The following is a 20,113-nucleotide window of genomic DNA, read 5'->3' on the forward strand; positions in this document are numbered from 1 at the left end:
AAAGACAAAACAGGAATTACCTAAACTTCCTGGACCTTAGACAGTCTTTATTTATTTTTTTACTGTAGTCAGGGTTGTGACACATTTGTTTTAAAATGAATGAAATTGAATTGATTTTTAAGAAGAATATAAAAATGAACGACGTATTTCTGTGTGGGACGACGAATTTTGCAAGATTTTTCTTACTCAAGATGAGTAAAACTTCACGGATTGAATGCAAAATGATTTCTTCAAGAAACAAGAACAGTAAACAAAGCAAAAAAAAAAAAGCCGTTAATTTATGCAGATGTACGTCTAAGTAAAAACAACTAGCAATGTAGAGTACCGTTATGACTAAACATATAAATATTTCAGCGGTATCATTGTTGGAAAGTTGGTGAACTAAAATAATTTGAAGTGACACCGAGATCAGACAGGTTTTGTTTTCGAAGCTTGTCTCCTTCTGAGTTTGAGTCGAAACGAGGTCAGCTAATCGGGTTACTGAAACTGGAGCCAGTTAGCTTTTAAAGCCGTGATTAAATAGTTATTTTATCATTTTATAAATATTTCAAGTTCCTTCTATGATATTAGTTCCAGACAAAAGGAATTTTTGTATTAGCGGGGAAATATGTCAAATATTAATTTGTATTGTTCTAAAAAAGAATGACTTAACGCCAGAAGTAAGACCTAAAATTATGTTCATGTTATTCCTAATAAGATTTGTCTTTGTTTTATGACATAATTCCCTTTGAGTGAAAATTGATGATTTCCGATGGGATTATCACCAGTATCCCAATTTTTCATTATTCAAGATTTAGGCAGTAAGTATAAACAAAGTCTATGATAAGCAAGGAAATATTATTTTTGCAGTGGTGTATATACAGGTATATTCATATATATATATGCGTGTGTGTGCGGGTGTGAGCGTATATAAAAGCAATTGGCATGCCGTGTGTGAAGACCAAATCAGCTAGCTGTTAGCTGCTGCAGAAAATATAAATGTATTCGGACTACAGGAATGGAGGTAAGAAGTACCAAAATGCATCTCTTAAAATGGAGAAAAATTATCATGTAACAGAAAGGAGCGAAAAGTGTTAGTACTCATGTAAGAAATTCTTAAAAAGTCAAGACCCATCTGGTAATATAACGAGGGAGGAAGATTTAGAGCAAATGATACTCTGAAAAAGGAAGACCGAAGACTTAGGGCTTCTCTTCACTCCGTCTTGGTAACCATGAGTTCCTTATTGTTCAGTATTTTGCAATATAATCTGTTGACTTTTAATGATACGTTAGCTAGTTGTTTGAAGATAATATCATTCACATTAACATTTTTGTTTGGAATTCTTTTTATTGTTTTGGATGGTAGATGTAGGCACTGTATCATGGTAAAAGAGAGTTTGGAATGTACATGAAGCACGTGCATCATAATTTTTCTCATTTACGTCATTAACCAACATTAAAAAGAATAATCTGCATACATGGAACTACACTTGGTACAAAAATCTTTAAACAATCTATCAATGAAGAATTACAACACAAAAAAAGACAACATTTAATTTTTAAGAAGGCTTAGATATTGAAAATACCCGTGACCTAATGTACATTAATAACAAAATACATTTTGCTACTGCTTTGATTCTATTGAAATACGACTAACTCAAAATAGCTGATTAAAAAGGGTGCAAAACGCTCTTAAAAATCTTTCTTAAACTATTTATAATTCTAGCACAAAACTGCATGGCTCACATCTACAGTAATCTATATTAGTCCTAAAAGACATCTTAGCCCTCAATAATACTAGCCTAAGAAAATAAATGCGTCACCAATATAATAAATTAGAACTTAAAACCAGGACGTGATCTTCCTGTGCTTAGTCTGTCATCATCTTTTAGCCAATTACCTCGATGCGAACCACTAACGCTACTACACATGTCGGGTCCACCACCAAATGTCCCATCCCTCATCCCATTATCATAACCTGACAAACCATAATCTCTTTCTCCCATGCGTGACCTTGTTGGTCCCATGTATGAACTATTTACTGGATCCTTTTCAGAACCCCAAAAGTTGCTTCTTGACTGACCCTCAGAGCGATTATTCCACATATCACCCCTGTGCCCACCCTGGGTCCTACTAGATGTAAAGTCTCCCCACTGTCCACTCTGACTCCTGTTTGCTCCAAAATCAGGACAATGTTCATTCTGTCCTTTTTAAAGTGGAATGTCTGATGCCCAAGGTCCTCGACTTTGATTTGGACCAAAATCAAATCGCCTCCAGGACCTTGGTTAGTCCAAAATCTGATCGCTGGATCAGGCCAAAGTTTGACCTAAAATCAGAGCGCTGTCCTGAGCCATAATCAGGTCGCGTCTCTCCTCCAAATTCAGACCGCTATTTACCCCATAATCTGGTCGCTGGCCTTGCTGCCACTAAATATACTCTGGCCGCTGTCCATTCTGGCCTGAAACTGTCCAAAATCAAATTCTATGCCCTTCATGATTTTGGCTTAGCCCCAAATCAACTTGTTGTCCACCTAATACTTTACTTGGTACCATCTTTGCTGGCTGACTGTTTTGACTTTTGTTGGCACCAAATTCTGAAAGTGCTTGGATAACATCTTTCCCTACTGATGGAGGATACTGCCCAAGGAGACTTGAAGGTTGGGGAAATTCACCCAGGAGGCTTTGTGACTGTACAGAGCCACTTTTCTCAGATGCCTCAGATTTCCAAGGGCCTTCTTGTTTATAACCTGGAATTTCTGTGGTAAAGTCATCTCTTCTATCACTATTTTTCAGTGTATCTGCCCATGGCCTTTCTTGCCAATCAGGCCTCACCTGTCTATCGCCTCTTTCTTTGCTGGTTTACTCGTGGTGTTATTTGACCATGCTGATTTTTCTGCTTTATTCAAACTTCTCACACCAAAGTTAGTCTTTCTGAACTACAGCTATCCTTTTGAAAGCTGTCATCTTTGGGATCCTCTCAGATATGACACTTTGATCCTGTTCCTTTCTTGCTAGATTTTGGTTAGTCTGTAAGAAAAGAAAATGGACTTAGCAACAGAGAATTATTTCACACACTAAGCTGAAATTACTAAATATAACAGATTTATATAGCCAATCAATGATGATTAAAAGCAAAGTACCACCGTCTTTTGTAACCATGCCCTAACTTCACCACACAAGGCTGCCAATGAGATGGTATGTCACACAGCATGTTAGCTGAAACCAAAGTCAGATTTCCTCTGTTACCTTGGGTTTGGTACCTCATGTAGCTTCCCCTTCGAACCTCCTTTGAGTTCGGTCCAGTTAGTACTTTCTCCACCTGTCCAACGTCGTCATCAGGGCTCCGGTGGTTACTCCCAGTGTGGGTTCTTCCCTTCTTCCCTCCTTCGGTTTCTTCTTTCTCAACTTTCCAGCAGGTTTCTGTGTTCCTCTGGCTAGGCGGGCAATGTAGGTTCGGGTTGATTCGGGTCAAGGACCTTTCCCCTTCTTCCCTTATCCAGCCGGATCTTCTGTTCTGGATTCCCATTCTCATGTGGCTCAGATGCATCCGGGATTGCGTGGATTCCGGGTGTTGCGGCCTCTTACCGGCTCTCCAGGAGTGGGCGTTGTTGTCCGTCCAGGTGTGGCGGCCCAGGTGTTGCGTCACCGTCATTGGAGGGTGCAGGGTTTCATGCAACCTATTCTCGGTTGCCTCCAGTATGTTCGCGACTGATTCTTTGGGTGTCTGTCTCACACACCCAGGTGTATCATGTTCGGATTGTCTAGTTCAGCGTTTGCTAGGGCCAGCCTGTCTCATTTTCTGTTCCAGCTCGGTCGGATCAGTCCGACAAGGATTGTTTATGTGAAGAAGAGGATCGGTACCCGGAGGTTAGTTTCCTTCAGCCAATGAGACCGAGTACATGCGGATGGTGGACTTCATCCATACTCTTTATCCTCAGTCAAGGCTCGGAGGAACCTTTTCAACCTAATCAAGCAATGTTCGAGTAAGCTGTATATGCGACAAAACCAGTGGTTACTCATTCATCAAAGAATCTAGTCTGGTTTGCCTGTGTCAAGCAGGCATTGAGGGAGAGCAGACGGTAGGTTACCCGGCTTTGATAGGGTCAGGTAGGTAGTATTCAACCCCTGCTTCCTGTCGGAAGGGTTTTATACAGTTGCAGGTAACCCTTCTGTGGGTGTCAGGGTATCTGTGGGGCTCTTCTATCTAGGGTCCCTTCTTGGTGCCTGGTATCCGTTACTGCTAGAGAGGCTTGTATCTTAGAGGACACTTTCCCAGCCAGTCGGGAGGCCTTGTCCCCTCGATGTGGATGTTGTCTGATTGATGGGGTTCCTTAAAGCAGGATGGGTTTCTCCTTCAGATCTGGTTTTGTTTGATAACCTCATCACTTGATTGTCGATGGGTTTTTTGGGTTACCAGGCGAACATTTCCACAGGTTATACAACGTTCTTTGGGAAGAAGAGGAGGGTTTCTTTTGAATCATCTACCTCCCATTATCCAGATATCCACAAGAGGGGGTTCTGTTGAGGGCTCCCTTTGTGCTCAGCAACAGTCTGTTTCAGGGGAGGGAAGATGTTTCTGCCATGGTAACTTTGTTTCTTCAACTTCTGCAGTTGAGTCACAGCAGGCCATGATTCAGTAGCAGCTCAGAGTGCCAGATCGCCTACGGGTTCCAGAATGTCATCGCCAGCTAAGTCCGCATTCCAAGTCTCGGTAAGATCTCGAATAAGGTCCTCTTTTCCCCCCCAAAAAGTCCTGCTTCTGCCTCGGATCCGAAACTTCTGTACAAAGAAGTATTTTCAGAAGTAGGAGACGTTCCCTTTGCCTGCACCTGTAGGAGGTTGTCTTGCTCCTTTCTGAAACATCTGGAGGGAGTGGGGTGAGAGAGTTGGGTACTGGAGGTGTTAGGAAAGGGTACAGAGTCCCTTTTCACTCGTCCCTCCTCTATCCAGCTCACTGGTTCATTTTCCCAGTTATTCATTATCCTCCATCAGGGGATAGTTTTGGCAGAAATCAAGCTCTTGGGAAAAAGGAGCATTAGCGCCGGCTCCCACTTCTCAGGGTTTTAGCCGGATCTTTTGTGGCCCAAAAGCAGGAGGTTCTTGGGCACCCATTTTAGTCTCTCGGGTCTCAAACGGTTGGTCATCTCAATGAAGTTTCATATGGAAACTTTGCAGTCAGTGCTGCGGTCAGTCCGGAGGCGATTGGATGATATCAGTGGACCTCAAGGATGCAAATCTCAGGTTCCAATTAATCCGAAATCTTGGAAGTTCCTCTGTTTCTCGGGTCCAACTGGAACATTTCCAGTTCAAAATCCTCTGCTTCATTCTGACCACAGCACCTCAGGTATTCACGAGGGTAATGTCTCCTGTTTCAGGCATAATGCATCGTTTGGGTTTCTGGATGAGAAGATGATGATTGGTTGGTTCAGGCTTCGTCGGTGAGGAAGTGCTGCAGGCAAGGGATTTCTTACTGAACCTCTGTCAAGAGTTAGGAATTTGGATCAATTTAGACAAGAGCTCACTAATGCCAGCACAAGCAAAAGACTTATTTGGGGATGACGATTCAGACACATCTTTTGAGGTTTCCCGACAGAGGAGCGGGTTCTGGCGATGCTGAGCCAACTGGAGGTATTCTGTCGGACAGAGCTCAACCTGTGAGCCTGGAAAAGCTTGTTGGGCAGAATGTCCTCCCTCTCACTTCTAGTTCCAGGGTCTTGTCTCTGGATGCATTCTCCGCAGGTGTGTCTCAGGAGTTGCTGGGACTTACGAGGAAGAGACGTTCGCATTCATAGTCTGGAGATTCGATTCTTTGAGTGAAGGATCTTTGGTGGTGGTCAGAAAAACGTCACCTGACCACCAGCATAAGATTGGATTCCCCTCTTCCAGACATTTCATCTGTACACAGATGCCTCAGATCGGGATTGGGTGCAACCCTGGAGAATCTCCAGGCTCAGGGCCTTTGGAGGGATCTGGATTGGGGAGAGTCCATAAACCCGGAGAGTTAAGAGCAGTAGAGGAGGCCTAGTTTGCTTTTCAGAGCAGATAAGCAACAAGACAAGACATTAAGCGTAACGCATGTCATAGCTCAGAGAGTTCTCCATTGATGAGGACAGCAGAGTTTTCTCATTCCCCAATTCATGTCAGGGAAACTCAATGCGCGTTTTGGCGGACACTCTGAGTCGTTCGCAGGAAGTTCTTGGGATGAGTGGGGCTCTAGTTCAGGAGGAGGTGCAACTTCTGTTGAAGAGATGGCCAGCAACCATAGACCTCTTCGCCACCAGGTTGAATTTTGTCTCCCAGTCTACTTCTCCCCAGTAGCGGACCCCATGTCCTGCAGGACAGATGCAATGCTACATTCCTGGGACAACATGCAAGTGTATGCATTCCCTCTGTTCAGGCTGATCCAGGAAGTGCTGGCAAAGCTCAGAAACTGCGACAACATGCAGATGACTTTGGAATGCCTTCTGGCCCTTGGTTTCCTGGACCTTCTGGACTTGACTAATGAGTCCTGGTATTCCTCCCAGAGAGGAAAAGGTCTTCTCAGACAGCCACATTTCCATTACTTCCCATCAGAACCTCTGCGGGCTGAAGCTAGCTGTGTGGAACTATCCAGCAAGTGGCCCGTCACTCAGGACTCTCTAAGGCAGTGGCTCGACAACTGTCTTTCTGTCTGAAGTTCAACTAGAAAACTATACCAGGCCAGGTGAGCAATGTACCGTAGTTGGTGCTGGAACCAGGGGCATAGTATTTTTGTGTTCATCAGTGGCGAAGTAGCAGACTTCCTCCTGTTTCTGAGAAAGGAAAAAGAGATTATCTATTCTACGATTGCTAGTAGTTATGCAGTAGGTCGATGCTCAGTAGCAAGTTCTAATTCCATCTCCCGGAGTTTTGACCACCAGAATTTTACTTCGATCTTCTTAGGTCTTTTAAAATAGAACGTCCAATTCTTCCCTTTGAGCCCCCTCATGGGATTTAGCAGCTGCGTCAGGTTTCTTAAGATCTGCAGCATTCGAACCCTTAGAGTCACTATCCTAAGGCAGTTAACTAGAAAGGTATTATTTTTAGTTGCGCTGGCTACAGCCAAAAAGAAGAATCAGAAATTCAGGCGGTGTTGAGTGCGGTATCCTTTACTCAGGAAAGATATTTTCTTTCCTACTTGCCGGAATTAAGTAGCAAAAATCGAATCAGAAACGAATCTTCTTCCCAGAGCATTCAAGGTCACATCCTTGGAAGATTTTTAAGGAGCGACACTTCTGAAATCCTGCTATGTCCGGTTAGGGCTCTAAAGTTTATTTGTCTCAAACCGAAAAACTGTTGCCTCTTCCGAGAACATTATTCGTTTCACCTAATTGCACCATCGCGTTCTATTTCTAAGAATGCGATTAGTTTCTTCCAAAAGAGGTTATTCAGCAAGCATCAGAGGGTTCTTCATTGCTTTTGGAGCCTTCGAGTTTTTCCCATCCAAGGCGCATAGTATTAGGGGAGTGGTGACATCTTCGGCCTTCTTAGGAATTTTTCAGTGTCGGCGATCTTAGAGGCGGCCACTTGGAAGATGGTGTTGATTTTCTGACTTTTTCTACCTCAGAGACATTCATTTTCTTTGGAGAAGGGTTACTCACTGGGTCCTTTTTTGGCAGCTAAATTCGATTTTATAATTATGAAGTAATGGGGTGGGGGGACTTAATGAATGTTAGTCTAAGAACTTAGGATTCTCTGTTGGTCAGGATTCAGAGTGTTAAGTTTGTCATTAGTACTGTGAAGTTGGGCAGATCAGTGGACAGGTTTGGTTTCTTCAACCTCTTCTGTGCAGACATCGGCGGCAATGGGCTGCATTCAACTTATCCTCCGCAAGAGGCTTGGAAAATAACTGCACACTCAACTTCTCTTCCATACATGAGAGGCTACAATAGCCACATGGGAGGAGGTTCTTCGTACTCCCTCCATACAGAGAGGCTATGAATAGCCACATGGGAGGTTCATCTTTTCCGCTTATACATGGGAGGCTCTGATTAGCCACATGAGACTGGACGTCAGGGGGTACTCTCTCAGGCATCCTCACCTGCCGAGTGGGATAACCAGATGAGGATACAGAGTAGGTGAATAATGAGTTACCTGCTTTCCCCTGTTGGCAGGTCGGGCTGAATTAGATTGATCCCCACCTCCTTTAAAATTTTGTTAATCAGGCTAATTCAGGTGTTCAGGGAGTGTATTGCAATATGAAGTCTTCATAACAAAACTAATATTGTAATACTTACCTGAACACCTGAATGATTCCCACCCTCCTCCCCACTTCAATTTGAATAATGAATAACTCAATTGGAGATCTCGGCCTCACTCGGCGGGACTTGCAGCAGCGCTGCCAGCGGTACTTCAGGTAACTCATTTTGACAAGATTTTCCTGTAAGTGTTGGTAGCGCTTAACAGTTACTTACCCACTTAGTGGGTAAAGAAATTATGAGGGATAGTTCGGGCTGGTCGGTGACCAGGGCTAATTCAGGTGTTCAGGTAAGTATTACAATATTAGTTTTATATTATGAAAACTTAATTTTATGATAAAATTAAGTTTTTTATAAAAATACCACAAGTAATTACATAGCTATTAGTTTTCATTTATTCGGCAGTCGCTTAACTTCAAATTTTGTGGTAGCGACACTGATGTCTCTGTGTAGGTGACTAGCCTCCCCCCAATGAGATAGTTAGGAACAACTTAGCAGAGAATCCTCAGTCTGTTTCACGGCGTCTGAAGTTAACATCAGGTGTTGGCAGCAGCTTTTTTTTCGCGGTTTTATTTAACGGACCAGATGTTCAAGCCGAAAAGTCAAGTAACTTCAGCTGAAAGCTTTCAGGATGATTTTCCTTGTTTTTGTTGTTACTAAATGGGGTCTGGTTTACCAATTTTTTGCTTTTACAGTGAAAATTGCATTTAATTGTTTAACTACTTTGCCGAGTGGCGTAGTATAATGTAAACATTGGTTCGTTGTCGAACCGATATTTATGTTCACTGCTGAACTGATTTTTTCAATGCTACAGTAGTGAATTTACAATCTTTGGTTGTTTTACTCACCAGAACGATGAGTAATGTAATAATGTAAAGTGTTGCTGAGTAGCTTGATAAAGTAAACTTTGCATTTGCTTCCATCTTTGTTCAGTAGCGTAATAAAACGTAAACATGGCATTCACTACAGGACCAATAATGATATACTATATCTCCGTAAGTCTCAAATAATGTTTGTTAGGAGTTGAGATTTGTCTGTATGATGGCATCCGTGTACTTCAAGAATTAATTAAAATCATCTTATTACACTTTCCTTTTCAGAGAACTGAAAAAGTGTAAGGGCAGAACGTAGTAGGAGAGAATTGTGCTTATTTTGGTTGCACTGGGCTTTTGAAAGAATTGGCCTTCTTGACAGCTGAGGTTCGGCTCCAAACGCCCAGGAGCATTCACCTGCTCGACCAGTTCTTAGATGACCGAACTACTAGCTCGTTTGGGCCCAGGTGCCTGGCGCCATTGGCTCCTGGGAGCACCCAGTGTCTGTCAAAGCACCGGTGAGATCCGAGCAATCAGAACAGATCCGGCGCTCCCAGTGGATCCGGCGCCCAGTGATTCCCAAGCGCTCAGTGGATCAAGCCCAGTGGATCCGAGCACCAGCGGATCAAGCACCCAGTGGATCCGTGCAGCCAGGGATCAAGTGTAGTCTGGTGCCTACTCCCCATCCATTTTTTCTCTCCTACTACTAGCCCTCCAATTTTAAATTGCTCCCATGCCTAACTCCCTCGCTTCCTTCCCATGCCATTGCCAGTCTTGTGTCTGGGTTAATCAGAAGTTAACCTTGGAATAGTGAAGTGTTGTGCAGTGGAGGAGGTGTTTACTAATCCCCCGATGCTCCTATACAGAAAGTCCCTGTCAAACTCTCCTAAACCTGGGAGGAGGTATACTAGAAGTCCAAGGGAGGTCAGGGGTTACACACGGGCCTGTTGCTGGTCCCAGGTATCAACAGACCGCCACTGGAAAGGCATTTTACTGGATGTGTAGTGGAGGATGTGTTGGTCCAGCAACAAGGTCGAAGGGTGTTTGTTCCTGGGTAGTTGCTCTTCAGTTAGTCCTGCTGTCCATGGTCTCGATGGATAGCCATTGGAAAGGCGTCCATAGGGGTGTGCTTTCTTTGTCTTCTAGTGATACGGATCCCAGTGTGAATAGTTAGGGATCCCAATATGGACAAGAGACATCAATGGTGTTGTTCCAGGATCCCAGTGTGGACAGACGTGGATCCCAGTGTAGACAAGGGGTGTTGAAGATGTTTTTCGGGCATATCTTGGCCTTTGAAGGGTCATATATTCCATCTGTGGAGAGCCAGTAATTGGCGCCAAACGCTCTTTCAATCTGAGTGCCCAGCAGTATTAGAGCAGATGGAGTCCGAGCGCCCAGTGTTTGAAGCATCCACTGAGATCCAAGTGTTCCAGATAGATCTGGTGGATCCAAGCATCCAGTGGGATCTGGTGGATCCAAGCATCCAGTGGGATTTGGTGGATCCAGGCGTCCAGTGGGATCTGGTGGATCCAGGCGTCCAGTGGGATCTTCCAAGCGTCCAGTGGGGATCCAAGCGTGAGTGGGATCCAAGGGATCTGAGTGCCAACCTGCTGTGTCTGGCGCCAGTTCCTCTTTGGTTCAGCGCCTGAATTTTAAGAACACACTGTTGTCTATCTTGTTCACCCAGTTCCCATTGAGCAGGGCCAAGTCTACCTCGGACAAGACTTCTGGGTCCAGAGTTGTTGAGTTGCTGAAAGAAGCTCCGTCTTTGGGCTATTTCATAGTCATATAAGCATCTGTCAAGGTTGGAAAATTTTTTTTTGTTTAAAGAGAGCAAGACAAGTGTCTTGTCTTCCCTCACTCTAGTGACTTGTTGGATCTAGACTTTCCTGTCAAGATTGTTGGAAGTCCTAATTTTCGGACTGACATCAGGAGCACTGGCCAGAGTTCTCCTGTCAAGCTTTCAACATCTCGGTTTTTCTAGTTTTTCCGTCTGCCAGAGTCTGTTTCAGATGACCGAGAATTTTACCCTCTTTCCCCCTTCATGCCCGGGGCATTAGTAGTGAGCCCACTCTAGCTCTGGCACCCACTGTGAGGCGTTGGCCAGATTGGACAGACCTAAATGCATCCTCAGATTTTACTTCATTTCCAAGGTTATGGGCAACTGAACGCCGTAAGCTTCTTGGCTCTTCACTCCATTGAAGATCTACATGTTGACAGTTGCTGTTATCTGCTTCCTGTCAACACTTAAAGTTATCTTCTTCTCATGGTCTTCTTGCAGTTTTGTTCTTGGTTGAACGACCTTTCCTGTAAGGGCGCCAATTCCCATTTTCCTGGACCTTTCCTGAGCTCCTGGCGACACTTCCTAGTGCCTGGCGCATTTCGTCAAGTGCACCAACACCTGCACTAGAGCACTCATCATTATATCTCTAGTATTTTGCACCCATCTCCGCTTGCATGGCATAAGCTCACAGGGCCCAGGTTCTTATGGTTATGGAATTTTTTCTCGCCGTACAGTCCTGCATGTCTTTGTTCTGTACAAGGGTGTTGTTGAGTCCACACTAAGTATTATCAAGTTCAGTTTTTGTTGAATCTGCAAGGATTTTGACGTTTTCTTTTGGCTGTCATAAAGTCCTCAGAGTACTCAGCTTGCGTCACGGGTTGTCTGTGGTTCTGCACGTCCTGCTACTAGTTTGCTTTTTGACTGCGAGTCTGCATGATCACCAATGTGGAACATGCCCACAGCAGATAGGGGACCAATAGCCTCTTCCTTAAATCTTCATGGCTGTGAATGAATTTTGGAGATGTCCTTTCCTGCCAGAGCCTTCTTAAATCTTCATGGCTATTGAATGAATTTTGGAGATGTGTGACCCAGAGGTCGGCCTCCTGACAGACAAGTTTTCTCTGGAGCCCCTTGTTCTTATAGTTGTTCTAACTTACTCTTTTGGAAAGAAGTTCCTTCATCCATGAACCTAGTCCTGGATTTCTTTTCAATACTTCGGTTATAGGTTGGGAGTCTTCTTAAGGAACCGGGGTATTTTCCGGGGTGTGGTCCCCAGAAATTTGCGGTTCTGGAGGGAGGCTTCAACCTTCGGACTCGCCACTGGTAGCTAACACAACCCCCAAAATTCCCCCAAGAGGCGGCATGGCCCCAAGCCCCGCCCCTGAGCCTATGGAGAGCGGGTTGACTTCGGCAACAGTAGTCACATTTCTGAAGTTGACTTGCAGAGAAGGTTCTCCTCTTATCCCTCCCACTGCTTACAACTTGGGTTTTACCGGTTCTCACATATTTGCTCCCAGCACCTAGTGTAATATCTCATTCCACTCCCAAATTATGGAGAGGCAAACTCTTACTTCCGTGGAGGTTCATCGGCTTAGCGAAGATTCCGAGGAGGAGGATGTAGGCAACAACAAAAAACGTCCACTATCGACTGCAGGAAGTGATATACCTTCAAATTCTGACATTGTTAATGTGTTACTCAACAGAATCAAACTCTCATGAAAATTATTCAGAAAGGTAAGGTTTTAAATTTTGTTTACTCTGAAAACGTCATATGGAAAGCAGCGGAATTGGACTTGTGGCGTCATCAATGCAAATGGCGGCCCACATACGTAAGTTGTTGTTATTTTGAAGGTTGAGCAGCCATTTCCGAACATAGCGTAAGTAGCTTAAGCAATGCATGATTACAACTTTAAATAATAGGAGAAACCAATTAAATGCTCAAGGGATAAAGAAACTTATTACTAGGTATACAAAACTAAGTGCTTGCCTGACACTCAAAAACCCTCAGCTTAATAGTAACTAGTAGTAGGCTAGACCACAGGTAAGTTAGGCCGTTTGGGTTCACAATTCCCACTTTCAACCCATCGACATTAGCCTGGGCACTGGGGGCGATCTGCAAAAAGGACAACATATGAGGCAGGTCTAGATTATGTCAATAATAACAGAACTAAACCTAACATATTCACTTAAATAAGGTCCTGAATTAACCTAAGAGGGCTATTTGAGTCGTGAACCCCATTGCTTGACTTCAGCCTTCTAGGTCGCTGCTGTCCATATTCATTAGACCTGTTGAACAAAAAATTGAAATTAAATTATGGAAAATAAATCACTGATACAATAACACATTCATCTCGGCAGAAGTGGTTCACCTGCTAAGAAGAATGAGGGCCCCACCTACTAAGCGCTTCGAGACGATCACCTGAGTTACCTGAAAGTGCAAATTTAAACCTCTCTTCCTTTTATAATAACGAAGATGAAAATGATTACAGGATTTCCAACCTTCTTACCTTCCATAAACCCATTCCTTCATATATTTCCACCAATTTCAAAGCTGAACCATCTTTTCACAGAGAAGGGAAAATTCTTTTGAACAACTCATTATTAGCTTTAACTTTCAGTGAAGGCCATAGTGATAATCTGGATAAATTCTTTGTTAGTAGTCAAAATAAGAGTTCTCAGACTTTTTAAATTGATCAATACTCCAAAAGTTGAATTTCTGGCCTGAAGGTAAGATATTTGATGATAGCCACAGAGGAAATTTTTCTATGACATAGAAAATATTAAGATGAGTATTTCAGCCTTTCAAGGGCATGCAGCACTGGCACACATAGTATATCCCTCTAAAGTAAATGACATTGAGTTCCTGTCCAAGATTATTATTGGTCCTCTGAGAAGGAACATAGACTTAGTAAAAAATTTGATAAGGAATTTTAAGTAGAGCACTTCCTAGATACCTCAAGGAAGAGATGAGAGATCTCATAATCAAAGCAGACATTAGAAATTTGGAATATAACTGAAGACCAAAAAACTGCCATTGCTGCCTGCTTTCATGGGGTCCCCTCCCAGAGGAGGGGCAGCAAACTTCAGGGGTAGGAGATTCAACTTTGGTGGCAGATTTCAGGGAAGAAAGTACAATTTCCCAAAGGAGGGAGGTCCCAAAATAACTTTAGCTTTGGATTCAAGTCTCGGCCACTTAGAAGAGGTAATAGGCGAGGTGGGTTCAGTGGGGAATAATTCAGGAGCGAATAATTCAGGAGCCAAAGAAAAAGAAAGACAAATAAATTTTCTCCATCCAAGAAATTGAGCCATGCTCAGCACCAGTTTTAATGCACCAGTGCACAATCAACTTTCGGCACCAGACCAAGATGTTTACTCAGCTCCAGACCATGAGTTTACTCAGACCAGACCATGAGTTTTACTCTCACCAGTTGATAACTCCATGAGTTTTACTCCTCTCACCAGTTGATAACGAGTTTTACTCCGCACCAGTTGTTAATGAGCTTTGCTCAGCACCAGATAATAACGAGCTTTGCTCAGCACCAGACCACCATGACATTGGGCCAAATGCTTTAAAGAAGGATGGAAGACAAGAGACCTTTGCCGCCTGGGCCTCAAACTCAATGTATAACTCCTCCCAGACCCCCGAGAAAACAGGATAGGTAAGTCACTACAAATGAATATTAATAGTTGGAGAAAGCTTCCTAATGCCACTTTTCAAGTCTCGGCCACTTAGAAGAGGTAATAGGCGAGGTGGGTTCAGTGGGGGGAATAATTCAGGAGCGAATAATTCAGGAGCCAAAGAAAAGAAAGACAAATAAATTTTTCTCCATCCAAGAAATTGAGCCATGCTCAGCACCAGTTTTTAATGCACCAGTGCACAATAAGCTTAACTCGGCACCAGACCAAGATGTTTACTCAGCTCCAGACCATGAGTTTTACTCAGCACCAGACCATGAGTTTTACTCCTCACCAGTTGATAACGAGTTTTACTCCGCACCAGTTGTTAATGAGCTTTGCTCAGCACCAGACCACCATGACATTGGGCCAAATGCTTTAAAGAAGGATGGAAGACAAGAGACCTTGACACCTGGGCCCTCAAACTCAATGTATAACTCCTCCCAGACCCCCAGAGAAAACAGGATAGGTAAGTCACTACAAATGAATATTAATAGTTGGAGAAAGCTTCCTAATGCCACTTTTGCTTGTAAAATTATCAGTGAAGGGGTGAGAATTCCATTTAATAATAAACTAAAAGCCCAGAGATCATTAAAAGGGTAGGTAAAAATAGATTTTATTCAGCTAACAAGCGGAAAATTTTGGAAACAGAATGTGATAGACTGTTAAAACTAGAGTCATAGAGCAGATCCCCAGAACTTCCCTTTTACTACTCAATCACATATTCTATAAATTAAAACCAGACGGAACAATCCCGACTAATCTTTGACATGAAGGTGCTTAACACCATGATAAGAAAACCTTCCTTTACCATGCTCAAGGCTAATACAATATTTCCCTATCTACATCTAAACTCTTGGGCCTGCAAACTAGACCTAAAAGATGCTTATTGGCACATTCCATTACATGCAAGTAGCCAGAAATTTCTAACCTTTAAACTAGGTAAAAGGAAGTTCAAATGGACTGTGGTACCCTTCGGACTAAAGACAGCACCTTATATTTTTCAAGATAATGTACACGGTGATCAAGTACATTAGAACTACACATAACATCCTAATATTCAACTATCTTGATGACATTCTTATATTAGCAAAAAGATTATCTCACATGTAAAAATCACATTCAGCTAGTCATTAGGATCTTATCAGACTTAGGATGGAATATCTCTTTTAGAAATCCACAATTGAACCAACTCAAAGAATTGAATTTTTAGGGTGCATTACAATCTGGTTAAGAAAACCATGAAACCCATTCAGAAAAACATAGAGAAGTGTATCAAATTGGCCAAAGCTTTCTCCAACTCTGTTAAATCTGACCTTCATTCATATCAGATGTTAATTGGAGCATTAAATTTCAGTACTTCCTATACAAGCTGGGGAAGGTTCCATCTTAAATATCTCCACAGATACCACAGTTATTTTAATTCAGGGTACAAAATCATTCCACACTCCTTCAAAAAATACCTAAAGCCCTGGGAACAGAGACAACTATACAGAGAGATTAACATTCCAAAAACAGAAATAGATGCAGAACTTTTCACAGATAATTCCAACCAGGGTTGGGGAGGAACATTAGTAATAGCAGGTAAAATATACTCAATAAATGGAACTTGGACACATGAAGAATCCTCCCTTCATATTAATGTAAAAGAGTTATTAGCTTGCTTTTATTCTATGGAACACTTCAGTACAGGTTATACAATAAAGTAGTTTTAATACATGTTGATTCAGAGGTTACTAATAGTTGGCTAAGGAAGCAGGGTAGTATCAGAAACAAGTTAGCTCATGAACTCTTAAGGAAAATACTAGGCATTATAAAGGTTTACAACATACAGATAAATTCCATATGGATCAGGGGAGTAAGTAACACCATTGCAGACTCACTTTCCAGAGACCTGGGATCCATTCACAGAAACTTGCCTCAGTGACAGTTTATTCACCTTAATATGTTCAGACTTCAATTTCACCCCGGAAATAGATCTATTTTCAAATGGCTTCAACACAAAGTGCAAAAGTTTTGTTCATCTCTTCCCAACCAAGAAGCCATCAGCAATAATGCACTTGCGATTAGCTGGAAGGGATCAACACCTCTCTACGCCTTTCCACCAGGATTCTTACTACACAAAGTAGCCTTTAAAATCTATAAGGAATGCAATAATAACATGCTTTTCTGTCACCATATCATGGGGACAGAACCATGGATCCCATTAGTGAGGTCAGTCTCAGAAGAAGCACAAACGATATACTGTGAAGATCGAAGACTACCAGATAGTTCTCAGGGATTGTATCTCACCCTCAGCAAAGCTCCAATCAACTTTGATCGCCTTCAAAATTTAAAGGACCAGCTCCCAAATGTCTTTCCTCCTGAGGTTTGCTCCAAAATTACTATCAGCTTGAGGGACAGCTCCATGCACAAGTATGAAAACCTATATAATATTTTTAAAGTTTCATTCACAAAAAGTATGGAAGGGACAACAAATTTCCCCTGTTAGCAATTATTTTATTTTTCAATCACCTTATAGACAAGGGACTGTCTTACAACACCCTGAAGAGCTCAGAGCAGCTTTAGGTCCTATCTTGTCAGGATATTTCCCAGGTTACTGTCTTGCAGAAGACAAATATGTCAAAGCAATGATATCGGGGTTAATAGAAGGAAGCCTAGCAACACTCACCAGTTCCTGGCTGGGACCTAGACAAAGTAATCTCCTTCCTCAACACTACAAAGAGATGACTCTATCCTACTACTGACAGAAAACCTTATTTTTAGTAGCCTTAGCTTGCCCTCTAAGAGCAAATCAATTTAACAATCTCTGCATTTCCAGAGCACCTTCACCCCAGAACACATTGTCTTAAGGAACCATCCTTCCTTCATGGCCAAAAACCAAAAGAACAACTATCGCCAATAGAGATCAGCTTTAGGAAGCTTCCTAACAGACCAAATATGTCCAGTCAGACAATTGAACTTTATCTGGTATACACAAACAAAGTCTGTATGGAAAGAAAGAAAGACCACATATGGCTAGATGAACACTTCAAGATTATGACTTTACAAAAGATGAGACAGGTTTTTTTTTGGGAGTGCATTTTCAGAAGACCCAAATGCAGTTGTGAAACAGTCCACTAATTTCCACTCAATAAGGGGTCAAGCTTCATCAAGACTGCTATATCAGGGTATATCTATGCAAGAAATTATGTCCAGAATGAATTGGAGAAGCAACTCAGTCTTAAGCTCGTACTATGAATACTTCTCCTCGGCTTGCAGGGGCTTTTGATGCAGTAGTCGCTGGACTTCATCTTTAAGCCCCTGAAGCATCTGTCTGGCTACCAGTGGCTATGGAGTCCGGAAGGTTGAAGCCTCCCTCTCCAGAACGGTAAGTTTACTTGTGAACGGAGGTTCTGGAGTGGGAATAGACCTCTCCGGACTCAAAGTCTGGGTCACCCTCAACCCTACCCCGTGATCTAAGAAGACCATGTACCAGGAGGTTATATATACAAGAAAATATACATACAATCACTACTTTTCCACAGAAAACAAACTAACTGCAGAATTTTTCAGTGTATATATCAACCGAAGCAGCACAAGAAGATTATTGACCTTACTAGTAAAAAAGACCTTTTTGATCAACAAATTTGCACATTCACAGTAATTCCTTCATATCTTGAACAGCCTAAAGGTAAAGCTCAACCACTTCTGCGTTATTTTTGTTCTATTACAACTTCAAAAATGTGACTACTGTTGCCGAGTCAACCCGCTCGTCTCCGATAGCTCCGCCCAGGGGGCGTGGTTTGGGGCTCATGCCGCCTCTTGGGGGGGTTTCGGGGGAGTTGTGTTAGCTACCAGTGGCGAGTTCGGAAGGTCTCGCCTCCCACTCCAGAACCTCCATTCACAAGTAAACTTACCGATCCTTCACTTCCTCTTCATAGAGCTGGGAAGTTTCTTCACATAACTTCAGTGCTTTTTGACCTTATTGCACTCCTAGACTGTGGTAACCATTCAGACTAGACCACAGTGCTAATGTTTTCTGTAGGAAGAGACCTGTCTCTGTGGGCAGATCATCAGGTCTTTTAGTCACTTGATCGGTTCATAGAACTAAGCCCTATCAGATGTACAGGCAGTCCCGGTTAACGCGGCGGGCTCGACTAGTTAACGGCGATCCGGTTTTATGGGGCTTGTCTAGCAATGAAAATCGGCAATTTCAAGCGACAGCGGAAATCGCCAATTTCGCTTATTGCGCCGATACCCAAAAATCGGCACTTTTGCCGATAATAAGAAATTAAAACCACCGGAAAAGCGCCAAAATCGCCGATTTCGGTTGCACCGATTTTCGGTTATCATCACACCCTCAGAAACAGAACCCCGCCGATAACCAGGGACCGCCTGTACTGAGACATCAGAAGGGGACCGTCGGTCCCCTGCTGCTGGGATCTGTGGAATCTATTGGGACAGACCTGTCTTGGACCTGTTTGCCCCTTCGAGGAACTTCATTTTCCTCCTTTTGTGGTCCATGCCATCCCTATAGCATGTGCAACAGACCCCGTGCTATAGACATCCGTTGGACTACCTCTCTTCATGCCCTTCATCGTGGTCAGGAGGAAACAACACAATCTTCGTGCTAACTCCAAGTTATGTTGTCCGCTTAGCCCTATTCTGGCTCTTATCATGGTCCCTGTACATGCTCGGTTGTGGGCAGACTACAGGATCCTCCCCACTGTGTGTTCTCGGATAACCTCGCTTCAAAGAGATCTTCCAAGGTAGTCAGATCTTTCCACGACAGACTCCAGACTATCTGGAGGATTATCATTGAAATCTTTTTAGATGTATTGCAGAGACCATTGCAAGACATGGAAGTCAAGCTTCTCTCGTCATCTTCTAGACCTGGGATCAACTTTCCGAAGCTAGTATCTCAGGCCCTGAGTCTCCTCTGCAAGACGTCCATGTTCCTTTTACAGTTATTCTGTTAAGGGTATCAAACTATGCATAACTCATGTATGAGCATGGAGATCTAGTTCGTTGGTATCCGTACCTTAATTTCCTTTGAAGTTCCTGACATGCCCAAGGAAGGAAGGAGACATGGTTTGCTCGTTTTTCCTTGGATTTTAGTCAAGGACAGGGACCCATCCAAGACCTGGATCTGTTTTTCTTTTTCCCTTAGGAATTTTATGGACAATTGTGTCTTCCAGGAGCACCAGACAACACCTGAGCTCATAGCTTGTCTGGTGCCCTGCTCTCTTGGAACTAACAATAGCCTGGCACCAGCTTTGGCTATGACGTTAGCTTTTCATTCTGAGTGCCAGTAGCTCTCACTAGCTCTGAGGAAGGCTAAAGTTTTCTATCCAGTTTGAATGTTCAAGTTCGAAGGTCACCCAGAACTTATGGTGTAATGGCAAGAACTACTTTCTTCCTTTGACTAGAACTCCTGTGGCAACTGCACCTGGCGCCAGCTCATTCTCTGAGAGCCAGAAGCACTCACTGGCTCTGAGGAGGAATTTAGAAGCTCTGCCCAGCTTGATGGTATGGTATTGCCTAAAAAGCCAACCATAAGCCAGGAGTTAGGACAAGAGCTCGTCTCATTCTCTGATTAGAACATCTTGGCCTTTATCCTAATGGACTTCGTCTGAGACACACTCAGATTTAGGAGAAGCATTTTCT

This window comes from Macrobrachium rosenbergii, chromosome 45 (assembly GCF_040412425.1).
Source record: "Macrobrachium rosenbergii isolate ZJJX-2024 chromosome 45, ASM4041242v1, whole genome shotgun sequence".
NCBI classification, from domain to species: Eukaryota; Metazoa; Arthropoda; class Malacostraca; order Decapoda; family Palaemonidae; genus Macrobrachium; species Macrobrachium rosenbergii.